Below are 20308 nucleotides of genomic sequence, written 5' to 3'. Positions count from 1 at the left end.
AACTGTTCAGCAAACTCCGACCGACGCCTAAGCGTTCGTCGGTTGAATGAGGCACAGGCTGAACAGGCTGCTACGTCGTGGTCTGGGCCTAAACAAGGCAAACAGTAAGAGTGGAAATCTTTATGAGGTATTTGTTTCCCACAAGTTAAACAGTTATTGACTTTTTCTGACATCGGCTGAGGCAAGAAAGAGTCCCCAACGGGGTACTTAGCTTTTAGAAGTCTTGAGTAGTATTCGAAGTAGTAATCTCTGGATTTGACCGACCGGCACTTGCGAACAGCTTCTGCTTGGCCACGGCAAGAAAGACTGAGGAAAATGGCGTCGGCTGATGCCTTTATACCCGAAGACCAGCAGAGATGACGTCGGGTGAAGTGCGACATCAGCCGAAGCCGGACCCGGACTTTGGAATCCTGCCGACCGAAGGGCTGCCTGACGACAGGACAACCCAGTTGTTATGACTGCAGATGCATCCATGAAGGACATCTCATTTCCCTTAGTTACAAAAAGACCATTATTATCTTAGGTACAATATCCCAAACTGTAGGTACTCACTGACATGACTCCTATATACCTAGTTTCAACCTCTTTCAAGGAGAGCATGAAGTGACAGACATGGATTATATTTAAGAGGGTCATGAAGCTATAATACTTTGTGTCCAAAGGAGGTCTATTTTAAAAAGAGTGATTCTCTAGGATATATCCATCTCACCAGCAGGTCCCATGTACATTTTGGTAAAAGTTAAGATAGTCTGAGTGTGTGTTACAAGTGTTATTTGTTTTGTGGATATGCATGAGGTCACATAGAGCTAGATACTTTGAGACTTGACAAAGCTCAAGAGAACTATGCAGTAGATGAAAACTTTTTCTAAATGTACAGTTTACATGTCAGAGAAGTATTTTTTTCCATTTGGTAAACACTGCATAGTATTTATAAAATCTACACATACTTCTCAACCTCTTAGAGCAAGAAATCTGGACAAAACGATAAATAATGGGGAGACAAAGGCCCAGAAATAGGGACACATTTTAAATATCGTTCTTACAAACTTAGAAAGTTGATACAACAGGTTTTGCATTGTCAATTTTCTGAAGGCTTTGAAGTCTGTTTGTCATTATTTTTGGACTTCAATCGAAGATGATTGGTCAGAAAACCAAAATTTTATGAGGAACAGACCAAAAATACGAGACAAAAATCTGGACAGTTGAGAGGTTTGCTCATACAGATTAATGAGTTTTAAAGCCAATGAACATCAGAGTAGCTGCGTGTCTTACTTTTTCAGACTACAAACAGCACAGTGTGCCTCTTTCACTTGTTTATAATCCAGGACTTGGTAGATAAATACAGTGTTAGCCAAGTTATAATCCAAGACTTGTACATCTCTGTTGGTTAGCTTGAATTCATTCTTGAAATTTAATATGCAGCTGTTGAAAAGAAATAAAAATAAAAACTTACTGGCACTTACCCATTAATCAGGAGTGATATTCTCCAACAGGACTGGCCTTTTAAAAGTGGGCTATTACAAGGTCCAGTTCATTAAAACTGGATCAATTCACTGCAAAGGTAAGTCAGCATTACGATTTACACCAACAGGGTTGCCCCATAAAAGGAGGCTTGTATAGAGTTTAATTTCATTAAAACCTGATTAGTTCACTGCTAAGTTAAGTCACCCTTATTAATCTGAACTGCATTTTAAGGATGCTGATTTGAGTGTGACCGGTAAAGTTTATAACTTTAATTAATGCAACAAGTTCTGTGAAGCTCATATAAAGATCTGAAACAGCATGAACCCAAGCATGGTCAAAAGACCCCTTAGATTCATGAGGTGTAAAGTCTCATTTGACCCATAAAAGCAGGTTGGGCAGTAGATGACATCATAGTGCATAAGCTTTCAAACAACCTTTTTCGCAAACTTTGTTAAAACCGTTTTTTAAACAGAGAAAACAAGTGGGAAGAAAAGCAGAAGTTAGTTAAGTGAAACTTGCAATTTTTAAAAACTCTTGTCAGAACACTAGCAGACCGGGCAGGAGGATAATCATGCAGAAACTGGCCCCAAATAAACCTCATGCTAATTAATGACTTAACAGAGGGGTCTGTCAGGAAGCTGCATGGCTAGAGCATGGAATTAAACTGTCAAGCCTGCTGACACCCACTCCATGGAATCAGCCAATCCAACTGTCTATCCTGCCTACACCCACTATGAATAAGATATAAAAAGCATAATAATTCTCACTGTTAATTTGTATGTAGTGGCTCTGAAGAAACCATGTTGATGAAAGTGCTAAGTCAAATAAAGGTCTTTCAAAAAACATTTGGAAAATGATTCTTTCAAACAGGGGAAAATAGAAATAATAAAGCAAGAGAGGATCTACAGCTAGCAGTGGGTGTCTTTAAAAACGCATGGGGTCTGAATTCACCTCGAAGATCATCAGCTCTCAGGCTTGTTAGGTTTTGTTTGTCCTGGCTTTTTCTCTCTCTGGACACTACCAGGTTGGATTTGCTGAAGACAGATGTCCCCTCACATGGCATTCTAAGATTTCACTTATGTAAAAATTGGGGAGTTTCAAACTGGAGAAAGGAAATGGACAACTTTAAAAATGTACCACTCAACTAAGTGTATGAAAACCTACATCATTACCACAAAAATTATATTTAAGGTAGAAAGAAGATATTCCATATCTGCATAATGATGAAACGGGTTAGCATTATAACTGGGGAACATATTTTGCCGAAAGTCTCATTATATCCCTATTCTACTTAGACAGATGGCTCTATTAGTTCAGTCTCCTTAATAACTTAAGGGAAAAAAGGAAAAAACCTTAACAAAAAGAGACAAGCACTTAAACACTAACTGGAGTAAAGACACACAAAGGTGTTTAAAAGAACACCATGATAAATTTAAATCAATACATATTATCCAGCTTTGAAATAAAAAAAAACTTCTATTTGCTGAATGGGGTCAAATACCACACAGACCTATATCTATATATCAAAATCAAGCAATTTCACGCAAACAGGTAATTATAACAGATGTACAACAAGATGGATGACATTTTAGAACCACTTAGACACACAAATAGGAAGATTGCAGTGATTTCAATACAAGACTTAACGACTACAATATTTTTAATTATCTGTCAAAATATAAAGGTGTAAAGTTTAACATTAATATTAAAACTACTGTTAATAGGGCAAGCATAGAAAGCTCAAGTCTACTATGTCTTGTGGCCATTACCCTTTGCCAGGTCTCACCCTAAACTGCATCTCCCCTCCCAAGGAGGGCTAGGTCAGTCAAGCCCGGAGTAAATTTATGAATAAGCATCCAATTACCCAGGTCCCATTTGAAGGAAGAGACAGCCCATCGTACTGCTTTATCTGCAGGAGGACTCTATTCTAGCAGTAAGGGAGACACTGAGGAACAAATCCGTCTTTCCACCTTGTTTTATTCATCTGATGAAGCACAATTAAGTTCTGGTATTTGTAAGACTGTTTGATTTGTGAAGGTACAAGAGATCCTAGACTACTGGGTCCCTCATTGCTTGGAAAATAATTTTTCACTTGTTACTATTTGATAAAATGATCTTTGATCACACAATTAATTTTTGTGTATTTGATTTTAAATGGCTCTTTTCCGGACGCCTTACAGCCTCCACAGCTAATCCCTGGATCCCTAAAATTGCTCCATCTAGAAGCCCCAGTATGCTGTCCTCAAGAGATACACCACCCAACTCCTCAGGAAGTCAACCTCAGCAGCTAACAAGGAGCAAAGAATACCCTTTAAGAGTTGTGTCCATGGAGACAAGAGCCATCATTCTTTCAGATATCAGTCAAAGTTCCTATCTTAGGGAGTGGCTAGTGCAGTTGCATCAGAGCCATTCTTACCTCCGTCTTCAGTTATGTCAGTGATCATCTGCAAGGCTCCTGGTCTCCACCAAAGGTTGCATAGGCACTAGTTCCACAAACTTAATTTGGATAGAGGATACAGCCACTGTTACCTCAAGTGTCAGGGTTTTACAAAGTGTTTTCCACCCTGTAATGCAAATAGAGTCTCAGAAACAGGGGATGGGGTGGGGACAACACTAACAAAAAGTTGAAGAAAAAGATAAGTACTTTCTGGGAATGGTACAACTTCTCAAATGAATCCTACACAAAGACATGGTAATTTTCTAAAGTAGGCTCCCCACCAGCTTCACTGCTGCCAAAAGCTACTGCCTCAACAGCATCTACGTTAGAATCTATTCTAATGTCCACCAAGACCCTGCAAGTTTCTAAATCTTTTTGTCACAACTCCTAAGATCAAGAAGTTATCCTTTCCATACTCTTCACCTGTGCTTCCTTTCACTGTAAAGCTAAACTTAAAGGACACTTACCATCCAATTCCTTTTGGCAAGAGGTTCAGGTGTTTCTAAAGATTTTCTGCATCTGGCTTGCATTATCATTTCTCTGTCTTGCCCTTTAAACTTTCTAATGTGCCAGTGGTATTTACAAAGTGTCTGATTCAGTAATTCCTTATTGCTGATTCCAAGGCATTTATTTGGAGGATTATTATTTTATATATTTACATTTGTTGACCGGGAGTGTCCGACTGGACATAGGTCCATTTTCAGCAGAGGCCTGGGGAGTCATTTGTGACGATAGTGCAACTCTAATAATATTCTAGGTCCTCTTTCCTGTCACTCAGTCCTTCAGAATAGATTTGCTCCCCTTTTGATTATTAAAATAGTTTCTGGCAAAAGTTCTGTAAAGTTTGGTAAATATCATTGTAGCAGCTGGAACCTGAACTGGGACCTACCTTGGAGTGACTAAAGCCCAAGGACAAAACACTGAAGAAGGGAATAAAACACCCTCCTAGATTTATCTGGTAAATATATTTTTTTTATAATGGGTAATTACATTCACCTTTCCACTCAAAATTCAAACAGGCTGAATTCATGTCATTCCTTTGGGTGACCCCCCCCCCAAAAAAAAAAAAGATTTTGCTGTTGACCTGTAAGAAAGTTAAGATCTCAGCAGCATATGCCAAGGCTGACCATGTTGCTTTTCTTAGTATCTACATCAGAAGTGGGTGGGAAAGCATTCTAACAGCCACATGCTTAGATAAACACTCAGCATTATTAGATACATGTGGGGAAAATGTTTACACATCCTGTACATCACTTACATATTTGGCACCCACTTATTCATCTCTGATTATCTATTTTAACCAATTCAGGGTTGCAGAAGAAAGTACAGTTGTGTAAGTAAAAAGTACAGTTTTGTACCTACCATAAATGTAGATGTTCGAGTGTTCACCCTGCTGCAGTCATCACACTTGGGTTACCCTGTCGTCAGGCGGTCCCGCAGTTGGCCAGAATTCCAAAGTCTTGGTCCGGCGTCGGTTGCTGTTGCCTCTTCCCTGACGTCAGTGCGCCAGGGGTATATATAATGCAACCGACGCCATTTTCTTCAGTTTTTCTTGCCCCAGATGTCAGGTGCCCCCAAAAAGGTGGTCAGAATTAGTACCAAATGGAGTAACCACTGCACAAACACAAAATCCCTTCAGCTATAAACAAATACATCAGTAAGGCATAGAAGAGATGTAGCCAGTAGATCAGCGGGGATGGAGGGAGGGTAACCTGGACTGCAGCAGGGTGAACACTCGAACATCTACATTTATGGTAGGTACAAAACTGTATTATGTTCATCGTGTTACCCTGCTGCAGTGATCACACTTGGGTTGAATCCCAAAGCTAAGGTAGGGGGGAGGTATCATAGAGGGTTAGTGGAGGCAATAAGGCCCTGCAGAACTGCAGTGGCGAAGCCTGCCCTGGACTTAGAGTAAAGAGGTAAGTGATAGTGTTTGGTAAAGGTGTGTACTGAACTCCAAGTTGCAGCTTCTAAAATTTCCTTGGTTGGGACCCCCCTAAGAAAGGCAGTAGAGGTAGCTGTTGCCCTGGTAGAGTGGGATCTAATGGTAGCAGGAACTGGTTTCCCATGATGGGTATAGCAGAAACGTATGCAATGACCGATCCATTTAGAAATGGTTTGCTTTGATATAGCCTTCCCTTGAGAAGCTGTAGCATAGGATACAAAGAGCTGGTCAGATTTTCTGAAAGCCTTAGTTTTGTCCAAGTAGTAATGAAGCTGCCTGTGAATGTCCAAGGAATGCAGGAGTCTCTCACCTTTGTTCTGTGGATTGGGGAAGAAAGTGGGTAAGTGGATGGTTTGATTTAAAGCTACACTGGAAACCACCTTAGGCATAAAGGAAGGATTAGTTCGTAGAGAAACTCTGTCTTGATGAAAAATGAGGAAAGGTTCCACTGCCATTAGTGCCTGTAGCTCTGAGACTTTTCCAGATGAAGTTATTGCTAGGAGCAAGACAGTCTTCCATGATAGGAACTGAAGATCTGCAGAGAAAGCTGGTTCAAAGGGAGGTAGCGTTAGTTTTTCCAGAACAAAGTTGAGGTCCCATGTTGGTGTAGGCGCTCTCCTGGGTGGTCTAATGTTTTTTGCCCCTCTGAGGAACTGCCTTAGAAGAGGATGTGAAAATAAAGGTGGATCAGTGTTGTAGTGAGCTGAAATAGCTGAAGCATGGATTTTAATTGAGGAAAAGGAAAGTCCTTTGTGCAACATCTCAGCTAAATACTGTAGAATGTGAGGCTGAATTGTGTCTTGGCCTTTAGCTTGGTTCCAGGCACAAAACCTTTTCCATTTGTCCGAATAAGCCTTCATGGTGCTTGGCCTCCTGGCTTCCAGAATAACATCCAGAACTGCTTGTGAAAGAGGAGCTGGTTGGATGTTTAGTTGATTTGCCAGGCAGCCAGATTTAAAGTTTTGAGCTGGCTGTGAAGAATCTGATTGCTTTGTTGTGTGAGCAAATGGGGTATTTGAGGCAATATCCATGGTGGGCTGTGGGCCATATTTTTCAATAGCGGATACCAGTGCTGGTGTGGCCAGTCTGGGGCTATGAGAATCAGTACTGGCCTCTCCTTATGACTTTCAAAAGAACCTTTGTGAGGAGAGGCAATGGAGGGAAGGCATATACTGTCAGGTTTTTCCAACTGAAAGAGAGAGAGTCCACTTTCCAAGCTTGATGGTGAAATGTCCTTGTACAAAATTGTGTCAGTTGATAGTTGTGAGGACTGGCAAACAGGTCTATGTCTGGAAGGCCCCATTTTTGAGTTATCATTGCAAATATTTGTGGATCTAGTTTCCACTCGTGGGGATCTTTGATTTTTCTGCTGAGGTCGTCTGCCAATATGTTCTTCTGTCCTGGCAGGAATTGAGCTTGTAACTGGACTTGGTAGGCCAGAGCTGTGTTCCATAAGATCATTGCTTGCCTGCATAGAGGGTAGGAATGTGTACCCTCTTGTTTGTTTATGTACCACATTAATGTGGTGTTGTCCGTCTTTTATTGCAAGTTGCCCTGGATGTAATAAATCCTTGAAGGCTGTCAGAGCTTTCTGTACAGCTAGCATCTCTTTTTGATTTATGTGCAGATTTCTTTGATCTGCAGTCCACAGGCCTTGAATGCATTGTCCTGCCATGTGTGCCCCCCAGGCGTAGTCTGAAGCATCTGTTGTGATAGTTTGCCTGGCTGGGGGCAAGGTGAAAGGCTGACCCTTGTTGAGGTGACATGCCTGTGACCACCATAGAAATTCCTGTTGTAGGCAGGGAATGAGAGATATCATTGTATCCAAGGTGTGGCTGTGTTGAGACCATACGCTTTTTAGGTACCACTGTAATTTCCTCATATGCAGCTTTGCAAATGGTATTATTAGTATGCAAGATGCCATGAAGCCCAAAGCCTGCAGAATTTTTCTTGCAGTTAATTGGGTCTTTGTTGCCATTGTCTTGAAATTTTGAGTCAGTTGTAGTTGCTTGTCTGGCGTAAGATAAGCCTTCTGGGCCTTTGTATTCAAGCTGACACCCAGGAATGTCATTTTTTGTGAGGGTACTAGTTTTGACTTCTTTTCGTTTACTGTGTACCCCAGGCAGTTTAGTAGATGTTTTACAAAGGCCAGATGATGTAAGAGAATGTCTTTGCTTTCTGCTTGGATGAGGCAGTCGTCCAGGTATGGATATATTTGAATTCCTCTTTGTCTGCAGTATGCAATTACTGGTGCCAGGCATTTTGTGAAGACCCTGGGCGCAGTAGATAAGCCAAATGGCAGTGCAGAGAATTGGTAATGGGTTGAACCTGCAATGAAACTGAGGTATCTTCTGCAACTTTGTCTGATAGGGACATGCAGGTATGCCTCCTTGAGGTCCAATGTTACTAGCTATGCTTTCTTGCCCAACATGGGAAGAAGCTGCTGTAGTGTTAGCATCTTGAATTTGGGTACTTGTAAGAAGGTGTTTAGAATTGAAAGGTCCAGAATTGGTCTCCAGGCATTGTCCTTTCTGGGAACTAGAAAGAGCCTTGAGTAAAATCCTTAGCCTTGCTCTTGAATTGGTACCCGTTGAATGGCTCTCATGGCCATGAGAGCTGTAATTTGTTTTTGTGCCTCTGCCCATTGATTTTGTGGCAGATTTGGCATTCCTCTTTTCATTGGCAAGATGTGAAAATGGAATCTGTATCCTCGTAAAATGATGTCTAGGACCCATTTGCCCTTTGTGACAATGTGCCAGTTGTCTGCAAAAAGTGCGAGTTTTCCCCCCAAGGGGGCTGCCAAGAGAGTATTGCTTGGCCAGATGAGGTGCAAGTCATTGAGTTTGCCTTCTGGTGGACTGAGACCTGTCTTCTCCTCCCTTCTGTGTTGTAGTGCCCCATTGGCGAGGTTTATACTGGGCTTGTGGTTGTCCTCTGCCCCTTGGGCATCTGTATTTACCCCTCTGTGGTCTGTCAGTGGCTGGAAAGGACCAATTTTTTGTTGGCCAGTTTCTGCTGAAGCGAGGGGGTTGTACTTGTAGGAAATCTTTGACTGTCTGCATAGATTTTGCCTTGTCTTCCATTTTCTTTAAAACTTCTTCTGCTTTAACTCCAAAAAGGACATCCTGCTGTAAGGGAGCATCTAGTAGTTTTGCTTTAACATGATCAGGCAGAGTTTGTTCCTTTAACCAAGCATGCCTACGTATAACAGACCCAGTGACAGCTGCTCTGCAGGAGGCCTCCAAAGAATCAAACCCACATTGTAAGGTATGTTTGCCCACCTGCTCAGTGGCGTGCAACAGATCCTGTACTTCTTTCAATTCAGATTGTTGAGGGAGAGTGGTTATTCTTTGCTTTAACTGAGAGATTAGAAATTGCTGATACTTAAGCATGTGAAATTGACAATTCAGTGCCCTCATAGCTAGTGTGGCTGAGGTGTAAACCTTTTTCCCCCACCGGTCTAGTGCTCTGGAATCCCTCTCAGAAGGTACTGGGTTTTTAGCCATAGAAGCCTTAGCCCCCTTGGGTCCCCGGGAGATCATCTCTGGGTCAGCTACAGGGCTTTTGTAAAGAAATTTGTGGGAATCAGGCACTCTATAGTATCTGTCAGGCTTAGCCGGAGCAGGAGGTAGAGAGTCTGGGTTGAAACTAGATTCTAAATAGACATCATCCACAATGTCCAAAACTGATGGGATGGCAAGTGGTCTGTGTTGGGGGAGTAAAAGAAACTCTCTGAGCCTTTTCTTTGAATCAGAGTAGTCCTGACCTTCCCAGTGAAAATGTTCTCTCATAGTGTGTAGTTTCCCCAAAGGAGTAGTCTTCAGGAGGAGAAGCTGAGGGGAATAGAGTCCTCAGCATCAGTATCTTCATAAGGAGAGAAGGAGTAGTCTTGGTCCTCACAGGAGTCTGAAGAAATGGACATTTGCTCAGAGGATGCATAATCTTCCTCTTGTCTAGGCCTTTTGTCAGGAGGGGGCTGGGAACCCCTGATTAAAGAAATCAAATCTTCAGCCATTTTGAGCATGTTTCTTAGGCATGGGGCCTTGAACAGGAGACTGAAGTGCAGTCCTTTTAGATTTAGAAGGAGTCTTCGACTTAGAAAACGTTTTAATGGTGAGAGTCGTCGGTCTGAAAACGCCTTCAGAAACCGATGGCGTTTCTGTAGCACCGACGTCTTTTGTAGCAAAGTCCTTGGAAGGGCCTGAAGTAAAAGGCTGCGTCGGCCTGGTACATTCCGTCAAAATTTCCGTAGCGGTCTCGGGTTCCAGATCTGCGGTAGTCAGAGGCTACATCGGAGCCTCACTGAGGACCGGAGACCGGATCAGCCGAGGCCTCGGAATCTAGCTTAGGCCTGGGCTGTCTGTCCTTATCCCTGCGTTTTTTGTGCACGCCGGTAGTCGGTTGCTCCGACGGCATGGTGTAGTTAAATTTCCTACCAAAGTAGTGTCGTGGAAATCAAAGCGTCTTTTAATAGTACGCTTATTAAACCTAGCACAAAACCGACAAGTAGTGATGTCGTGGTCTGGGCCTAGGCAAGGTATGCAATAAGAATGAAAATCCTTATGAGGTATTTGCTTTCCACAAGAAATACAATTGTTAACTTTTTCTGACATCGGTCTGAGGCAAGAAAAGTTTCCCCAACAGGGTACTTAGCTTTATAGAAGACTTTGATCTGAAATTTGAATTTGAAAATCTCAGGAGTCGGCTGACCGGCACTTGCGAACTGCTTCTGCTTCGGGCACCGCGCGGCAAGAAAGACTGAAGAAAATGGCGTTGGTTGCATTATATATACCCCTGGCGCACTGATGTCAGGGAAGAGGCGACAGCAACTGACGCCGGACCAAGACTTTGGAATTCCGGCCGACTGTGGGACCGCCTGACGACAGGATAACCCAAGTGTGATGACTGCAGCAGGGTAACACGATGAACATCATACACTAACAGCAGAAGTTCTAATAGAACTGTTGCAGTAGCATAAGCTATAAGAGTCCAACCCCCTCTGTTGGCTGTTCAGCTTGCAAATCTGAAGGGCACCTTTGACATGCTCCAAAGTTTTGTAGCTCAAGGCGACAGTTATAGCACTAAAATATTCAGAAGTTTATTTCACAGGAAAGGAGGGCTTCCAAAAAGGTAAACTACATACACAAGAGAATATACATCCACAGCCTGACCAAAAAACAAAAAAAAAAAAACAAATTATGGAACTCCCTCCCACCCACAATTACCTCCGTACCATCATGGAACCACTTCAAAACTTTACTAAAAGCGCACCTAAAACATGCTGGCTATGCCCTTGCAACTCCCACTCTAATATCACCCACCCCATCCACCCACTCTTTCTTTCCACCCCACTAACTACCTTGATTATAGCAAGCTCAGATGCTCATAAGCCTACTACTTATTATACAGCAGGAACTTCTTATTGTAACAATTGTTAATGTCTGTTATGTACTTTGCAGATAAAGATTCTAGTTGTCTACTGATGTTCTACAAATGTTCTTCATCTTAACTATTTTGTAATTGTTAATTGCCATGTTAATCAAATTGTTAATTGCTATGTAAATCCAATGCAACTACTGTCTGTATATTTTAACTGTGGAGCTTTTCTCCCCAGGCCTCTGCTGAAAATGGACCTATGTCCAGTCGGATACTCCCGGTCAACAAATGTAAATAAATAAATAAAATAATAATCCTCCAAATGAATGCCTTGGAATCAGCAATAAGGAATTACTGAATCAGACACTTTGTAAATACCACTGGCACATTAGAAAGTTTAAAGGGCAAGACAGAGAAATAATGCAAGCCAGATGCAGAAAATCTTTAGAAACACCTGAACCTCTTGCCAAAAGGAATTGGATGGTAAATGTCCTTTAAGTTTAGCTTTACAGTGAAAGGAAGCACAGGTGAAGAGTATGGAAAGGATAACTTCTTGATCTTAGGAGTCATGACAAAAAGATTTAGAAAGGAAAGGTGTAGCATAGGCTTCAAATTTCCTTCCCTCTTTGATATTAGAAAAGTCTTGGAATAAAAAGGCTTTGCCCAAGCCAGATATGTGCTGGTTCTATTACTCCCAGAAAAAGCATTCGATTCAAAATTTGAGGAAAGAGGAAAATTTGGTTTACTTGGCAGGAAGGGATTCCCATTGGCACTTGTACCCCTCCCGAATTAACTTTAGAACCCAGTCCTCTGAAACAATCTGGTGCCATAAGGGAAAATGAAGACTCAGAGAGGGAGAAAGACTGAGCAGGCAAATAGCTGTTGGGAGGACAGTCTGATTCTTTGAGGGTTCCCCTTACTTTCTGGAGATTCCTTGCCACTGCTTTTTAAAATCCAGTTTGACAGAAGCTTGTTGTCTGAATTAATTATTTAAAAAGGGAGAAGAGGAGGATGGCAGATTTTTTATTTGCTTTGAAAATGGAGGGTTGAAAAATGAGTAACTCCTTAAATGAACTTTCTCCTTTCATCACACTTTTTGAGCACCTCAGCTACAGAAGAACCAAAGATAAGTTCCTTGTGTTAGGGAGAATTTAAAATTTCAACCTTACCATCTTCAGGAAGGTTTTGAGAATGAAGCCAAGTCAAATCTTCTCATGACTAACCCAGAAGCAGCAGCTATGACAGTAGTATCAGCAACACCATAAGCACACTTTAGAACAAGTCTAGTAAGAATAGAAGCAGAAGCGGAGAGACAGAGAGACCTTCAAGAATGTTTTACCTCAGAAGAGTGAAGGCGAACCGCTAACTTTTGCACTTCAAAAGATCAAGGTAAAAATTTAACATACGAGCTTGACAGTTTAACATTCTGAATTAAAGTAACAAGAAAATAGAGCCTCTGTCCCAAGTTATTAAGCTTCCCCATCCTTATCCCAACTTGTTACAAGCTTCCCCATCCTTGTCCCAACATGTTAAAAGCATCCCTATCCTTGTCCCATGTTGTTAAAGCGTTCCTATCCTTCTCACAGGGAATGGGGGGGGGGGGACACGACAGCTGTACGCTGTTTAACAGTAGCAGTTTTTGGACAGGTAAATCACTACCAGATCTGCTTTAGGGTTAGAAAACAAATGCCTCTGAATCTGAGTATCATGCATAACCAGTTAGACTTCCTGGGGGAAGGAGGTTGACTCAGGTAAAGAGAAAAACAAACATTCTCTAAAGCAAGCAAAACAGGAGGATGAAATGGACACTCAAGTATGTCCAACTGTAACAAATCATGATACATTTTCTGTGCAACAGGAATTTCATTCTGCTCCCCCAAAAAATTATTTCATCTCTGATAAAGTCTCAGAAAATAAATTCTCAAGAGCAACATTGGAAATACTACTTGCATCACAATGAGAATGTTTACACTGAGAAGAAATTCCTGAAGTACAACCATCCCCTTACAATGCCTGATCTTTTGACTGAAAGTTCCAGTCAGAAAAAGAGGGAACTCTTTCTTTTCTTGCCTGAAGTAGTAGTTGGCATGGAAAAGACAGAAACGAGTTCTTTAGCATATCCCAGGAAATCCTCTCTGACCAGAGAAATAGAAACAGAAGGTAACATTTTCTCACCATCTTCACTTTTCCTGGAAACTTCCTGAAAAAAAATGAAATCCTTAATATGCACACATTCATCCCAAATTCAGGATAGCTATCCTGGCTGAGTAAATAACTTTAACCTGCCACCACCACCCCAAACATGACAAGGGTGGTTCTCCCTTGCCCACCAAGAGCATACCTACAGCTGTAAAGGACATGTATAGCCCCAGGTCCATGGTGGCTGTAGGTGCTACACCAGAGTGAGGGGGGGGGCTAAGTGGTGCGAAGAGCCAAGATTAGCCACAGCAAAGTCACCTACCAGCAGATAAGGCACAATGGAAACCAGCCTGACACGCAAAGACATGCACTCAATTTCCATTTTCTTGCAGACTGGCAACTCCACAAAGTCTAGTAGCTATTCCATAAGTTAAACAGAGAATGAGGCCTTAAAAATGGGTAACAAATCCTGGATGAGTAAATATATGTTAAGTATAGTTGTGTAAGTAAACTTACCATAACCTTTTTACCCTTATTTACTTTTTTACCCTTCAACCTGTACCAATTTACACCATCTATAGACACCTAACTAAACAAACCCACCACCTTAGCAGTCGACAAACTACCTGCCAAATTCTTACAAATAGCCACCAAAGCCATTTCCTACCCAGTCTCTATAATCATTAACAGATCAATCTCAGAACTAAAGGTGCCACTTCTCTGAAAAATGTCCTACATTATACCAATACACAAAGGGGGCAACTCCACTGACCTAACAAACTATTGCCCTATAGCTATACTTTCTCCACTGGCTAAAATACTGGAAAAATATATCCACACCCAGGTCCTAACACATCTCCTGTTCAAAAATAATCTCGTCAAAACTCAACATGGATTCCGCCCCAACCATAGCACTACCACTGCACTCATCCATTTTAGTAACCTAGTAAATATGAAACGCAACAATGGCCAACTAGTGTCTGCAGTTTTCCTTGACTTATCAAAGGTGTTTGATACAGTCTTCCATATAAAACTAATAACATCACTACCAGAATTAAAACTAACTACCTCCACTCTATTATGGTTTCAACACCATCTCTCCCAATGCCAACAAGCTTTTTAGTGGAAAGACTCCCTTTCCTCCCTACTTCCTGTAAAACTAGGAGTGCTTCAAGAATCAAATCTAGGACCCTTACTTTTCACTATATTTACAAATAATCTTCACAAAGCCACCCCTCTAGCAAACCTAGTTCAATACGCTGATGACTCCACCTTAATCTGCTCTGCCCCCACCTTCCAATAACTTCAAATCAAGACGCAAGAAGCCTTTACGTCCATCGAAACCTGGCTAACAACTCTCAGCTAATACTAAATCCTAAAAAGACCCAACTTATGCTCTTTCGTTCTTCCAAAGAAGCAGCACCTACTCCCCCGTTCTCTATTTCTGCATCACATAATACCCCTATCTCCCCCATCACACAAACCAAATTACTAAGGGTCATTATTGACAATAACATGAAATTTGACAAACATACAGCTCACACAATAACCAAAATCAACAAAAAACTAGGTACTCTTTTACAGATGTAAAAACTTCCAAACCAGCAACGGTAAAGTTACCGTAGCTCATAACCATATTCACTCTACCTTACTGTATGCTTCTCCTGTCCTAATTAATCTAAACAAGAGTGATTTAAACAAGCTATGCTACAACAAAATAGCAGAATTTGCCACAAACTCCTCCTACCGCACCCACCAAACAGCTTTCTTGGCTGGAACTCCCTAACACCTTAGTTCTAAACCAACTTCTTCTAACTCACCAAATACTGTACCAATCTGACAAAACTCCAGCCTTACAAGAACTGATCATCCTCTACTCCAATAACAGAGAACTTAGATCTACTAACGAGGCACTAATTGCAACCTCCAAAAGCCATTACAGCTCTGTTGACTACCTGTATTCTAGCAACATTGCCAAGACTTGGAACTCCCTACCACTACAAATCAAGGTACAACTTAATAAAACCATCTTCAGAAAGCAGTCGATTTCCCACCTAAACAACTCCTGGACTTGTAACTGCCTAGCACATGGCTGACATATTCTAACTCCTTTCCCCTACCCACTATCCAACCTCCTCTTTAAACCTCCCACAGATGCACTATATATTACCACACATTAGATGTAACTGCCTAGCACCTGGCTGCGATATTCTAACTCCTTTCACCTACCCACTATCCAACCTCCTCTTTAAAACTCCCACAGATGCACTATATATTATCACACGTTACTTGTAACTGCCTAGCACCTGGCTGACATATTCTATCTCCTTTCCCCTACCTACTATCCAACCTCCTCTTTAGAACTCTTAACACATGCACTAGATATTATCACACGTTACTTACTACCTCACTGCCACCTACTCCCCACTGTGTCCTATCTATACCCACTAACTCTCCCCTTTACCAAGTTGTAAAGCTTTCCCTTAAAAATGTCAATGCACCTCATATGAACTTGTCTATATTCTCCTCCTTTTTTAGTTTTCCCTTTCTTGTCTTATGTTCAGTACATTTTCAAGATTATCTCCACTAAACATACTGTATGAACAACAATCATATTTTACCTGCTATACTTTTAATTGTAGGTCTAAATCACTATGCTTATGTAAATATATTATCCAACCACATGTTATTACCTGCTATATTTTTATAACAATGTGTAAACCACAATGCTCATGTGAATATCTTATGTATAGTATGTTAGCAATTGTTCTGGAGCTTTTCTCCCTGGGCCTCTGATGAAAATGGACAGCTTTGTCCAGTCGGACCTCCCCAGTAAATAAATGTAAAATAACAGTAAATGTTTGAATGCCACTGCTGCAGTACCCTTAGCTATACGAATAATATCCTGCATAGGATATAACAGCCATTCAGCTTCCACACCTTAAGGCACCTTCTACGCATCCAGATCTTTGAAAGCTCATGCAGAGCTGGAGTAAATAAACAGTCTTCGAATCAGGCCATTCAGTCCTTTCATGCCAAATAAGAGAGGGAGACTAGAGTCCTTAAAAAGGTAAATGCTAGGTAATCAATCTATGTCCTCCACCCTGGGAAACAAAAATAATACAAAAAATAAATAACTGAGATGGAGAGAGTGATCGGCTATTGCAGCATTATGCGGAAGTTTACAATGCCTGCTCATATGATCACTGCTGCACTAGCCTTAGCTACACAGGTAGAATATCATAGCTTATAAGGTTTGGAGGTCTAGGAGCCCCTTATTTGACGAGATAAGAAGGCTACAGAGTAAGATTTTCTTTTACTGCAGACATTATACAGGATAGCCTCGACAATCTCTGAGAATCTGTCAGCATATGAAAAAAGGCTGCAAGTAGTTAAAGTTAGGAAACTTCAAAGGGACATTAATGACTTCAGAAAGGGTGCTGTGTTTGCCTGCTCGAGGCAAGCACCTGCCAATCATGATACTCAATCTGCAGACCAGCCTATTGGAGGAGATTATGTTGATATGAGGACTGCCCACGAGATGATAGCAGCGTCCTGAATACTTTCTCCTGTTAGCACCCCAACTACTGCAGTCGCAGGAAATTCTATGGCCTCCACCAGCTCCTTGATTCATGTGACGAACCTTGCTGATGCAGGGACAACAGAGGCTTCTACAAGTGCAGCGGCTAGTGCTACATCCAAGAGACATTCCCTTTTTCCTCTGCCAGAACCGTTATCGATAAAACAGATACAACAGAAAGGATGGTTGCAGAGCAGAGGGAGAAGGGGGCGGGTTCGCCAAATACAACAAACAGAGACTCGAGAAATCTACAGAAACACTAAGTGCAGTAAGAATAACTTAATTATTAATCTTTCTTCATTACAACTGACTGAAGCACAGTGTTGTGTGTTAAACAAAGGAATTTCATTTGTACCTTCCAGGAAGTCTGATATGTTAGATGTCTTACTGAATCTGAGAATGTTTGCTAGAGAATTAACTTTGTCTGCTAACTTTTCAAATGTAGATTCAGGTTACACTTTTTTACCATTTAAGAAAGAGTACATACATGCCTAAAATGTATTCGTGAAGCTTTCTGTAATGTTTGTGAGAATGAGATTAGGGATTGTTTTATGAAAGAACGCAAGTCTACTTATTTGAGTAGCACTGAATATGAAGCACTTGCTGAGTTGAAAAGAGTTAGAACGGTTGAATTTCGTCCTGCTGATAAAGGGGGAGGGATTGTTCTGCTAGATAGGAATATGTATTTTAATTTGTAATTATTAACAGAACTGTAGTTAAAACATTAATAGAGAAGGCACTGTTTTTGGTATTCGATTTACTTATTACCAAGACAATAATGGGGGATTTGTTTAATTATTTCAGTGTTGACTCTCCTAGTATTCCAATGATCTACGGCTTGCCAAAAGTCCACAAGTGTTTAATAGACCCACCCATGTGCCCTACTCTTTCAGGGAGAGGGTGTGTCACTGAAGCCCTGTTGATCTTTGTTGAGATGATGTTGCATCCTGTTGTGGAGAAGGAACCTACTATTTTGAAGGACACAAAGTTTCCTGGAAGATCTTTATAAGGGGATAGTTGATTTAGATCCTGAGAAAATGATACATTTGGTTACATTAGACAAAGGCGATTTGTTTACAGTAACTCCCAATGATTGGGGGATAGAGAATGTTAGAGAACTGTTGATGAAGGGTAAACATTATTATAATAATAGAATAAATCTTCTCTGTAGTTTGGTAGAGATTATAGGTTCATAGGTGTGTACTAGGGTAATGGCCCTGGAGCCTTTACAAGCTTAGCCACAGGATTACCCTGGCACAGAGCCACCCGACCTTAGTTCCCAGCGTCTCTGTCGATTAGAGCCACTGGAGCTATCCCCAGGGTGAATTTTCCGTTTCCCATCCACTCATCAAGATTTCTCTTGAAGAGGGTCAGCGAGGTGCTCCGCTTAATATGTATGGGACGTCTGTTCTATAGAATGGGCAGTCTCTGGGTTATGAACCTGTCCCTCCAGCATGTTCTGTTAATTGTGGTAATGAGGTTGAGGTCTCTGGAGTGTGTGTGGTACTGAGGGATTGGGACTTCTTTAGATGTAGCATTTCTAACTGAGCTGGGTCAGACACGGCTTTGTAAGTCAAGCAGAGATCGCCTATAAGTAGACGATATGAGACAGAGAATTTTTTATTTTTTTTTTTTTTGTTTTGTTTTTTTTTTTGAGTCTGTCCATATAGGACAAGTGTTTAAGGCCTGGATTCCTCTTTGTGAGATACTTTTCCAGCCTCTCCAGTTGTTGCAGGTGTCTAGTGAGGTACATGCCAAATAGGGCATTGTACTCGATGACTGGCCTAATGAGGGAAGAGTAGAGGGAGACAATGACCTCTTTCTTCCTGGATGCAAAACTGTTAGTAATGAGATGTGGCACACAGAAGGACTTTCTGACCACAGTGACAATGTGGTGATCAAAGAGAGGTTGCTGTCAACCTGTGTTCCCAGATCTCTTATAACATCTTCTGCTTTCAGTGGGCTACCAACAATGTGGTAATGTTTGGGAACTGGGTTCTTCCCAAAGGGGATGATGACATTTTGTGGCACTGAGCTTAAGGCCATGGTTCTGACACCAGTCATTGGTCTCAGTGAAACCATTCTGTAGGATGTCAACATCACTTGGGGGGTTAATAGCAGCTCCCAAGTTGCAATCGTCTGCGAACTTTGTCAGCCAGATTCCCTTCATGTTGGCCTGGATTTCAGAGAAATAGATATCAAACAGGAGAGGACCAAACCCTGTGGGACTCCACTCATGACTAGTCAACATTCTGACTTGGAGTCAGCTACTTTCACACGGTGGGTTTTATCTGTGAGCCAGTTTGCAACCCACCTAGTGATATAGGGGTTGATGCCTAGCTTAGTGAGTTTTTCTATGATTCCTGAGTGAGGAATGGTATCAAAAGCCTTGGGCAGATCAAGGTAGGCTGTATGAACCACCTTGCCTTCATCCACACCTCTGGTGACCGACTCACAGAAGTCGACCAAGTTGAGCAGGTATCATCTACCCTTCACAAAACCAAACTGTCTGGGATCCAGAGTTTGGAAATTCCCTATATCCTTGTCATCCTTGTCCATGATGATGTGTTCCATAGCTTTGCATATCGGACTCATCAGGCTAATGGGGTGATAGTTCCCAGGGTCTGTAGTCGCTCCTCCTTTGTGGAGAGGGATAACTGTAGCAGTGCGCCATTCAGTAGGGACAAAGCCTGAGGTGAGGCTATGATTGAACAGGGCACACAGGTGAGGTGCCACTTCACTCTGTAGCTCATGTAGAACACAACCAGGGATATTGTCAGGTCCCATAAAAGGTGTATTCTTGGCCCTGGACAGTGCTGTTTTAACCTGTTCAGCAGTAATACTGGGTGCCTAGCAATCTACTAGTATTGTGACTGGTCCTTGCGGGGGGGGGGGTTAAGTTGGCACTTTGACTGAATCTGTTGGCCAGTATACTGGCAATATATGTTGGCTCGGTATAGGAGGTAACATTGTGCAGTAGCTCAGAGCAAATCTGGGTATTGCCGTGGAAATTCTTTACATAACTATAGAAGGCCTTGTGGTTGTCTTTACTATCTGCTATAATTCTGTTTTATTACCTACAGAAGGCTGGCGTAGCTATGAGCACAGCTTGTGCCAATAGCTATGCCAACCTTGTATTAGCTAAATGGGAGACTGATGCAGTGCTAACTAATAACACTTGTAATTCATTATCTGGTACAAGCAGTCTGTGGATGATGTCTTCTTGTTGTGGGGAGGAAATGAAGAAGAGTTATTGTCTTTTACTGATTTTCTGCACACCACTACCTCCTTCCTGAAATTATTGTATGATTATTCTACACGACAGATTGATTTTTTGGACATTAGAGTCCAGAGATTTGAGACA

General features: G+C 41.7%; 1 protein-coding gene across 1 annotated transcript in view; it reads right to left on the bottom strand.

The window, feature by feature from the left end:
• The window catches only part of BIN3 (bridging integrator 3), a 2343840-nt gene that overhangs the window by 2132021 nt on the left and 191511 nt on the right, over positions 1–20308 (bottom strand). The gene's annotated exons all lie outside the window — the stretch shown is intronic.

Source organism: Protopterus annectens, chromosome 9.part0 (assembly GCF_019279795.1).
Source record: "Protopterus annectens isolate FY-2018-M chromosome 9.part0, PAN1.0, whole genome shotgun sequence".
Classification (NCBI taxonomy): domain Eukaryota; kingdom Metazoa; phylum Chordata; order Ceratodontiformes; family Protopteridae; genus Protopterus; species Protopterus annectens.
This window is presented reverse-complemented; position numbering and strand designations above follow the sequence as displayed.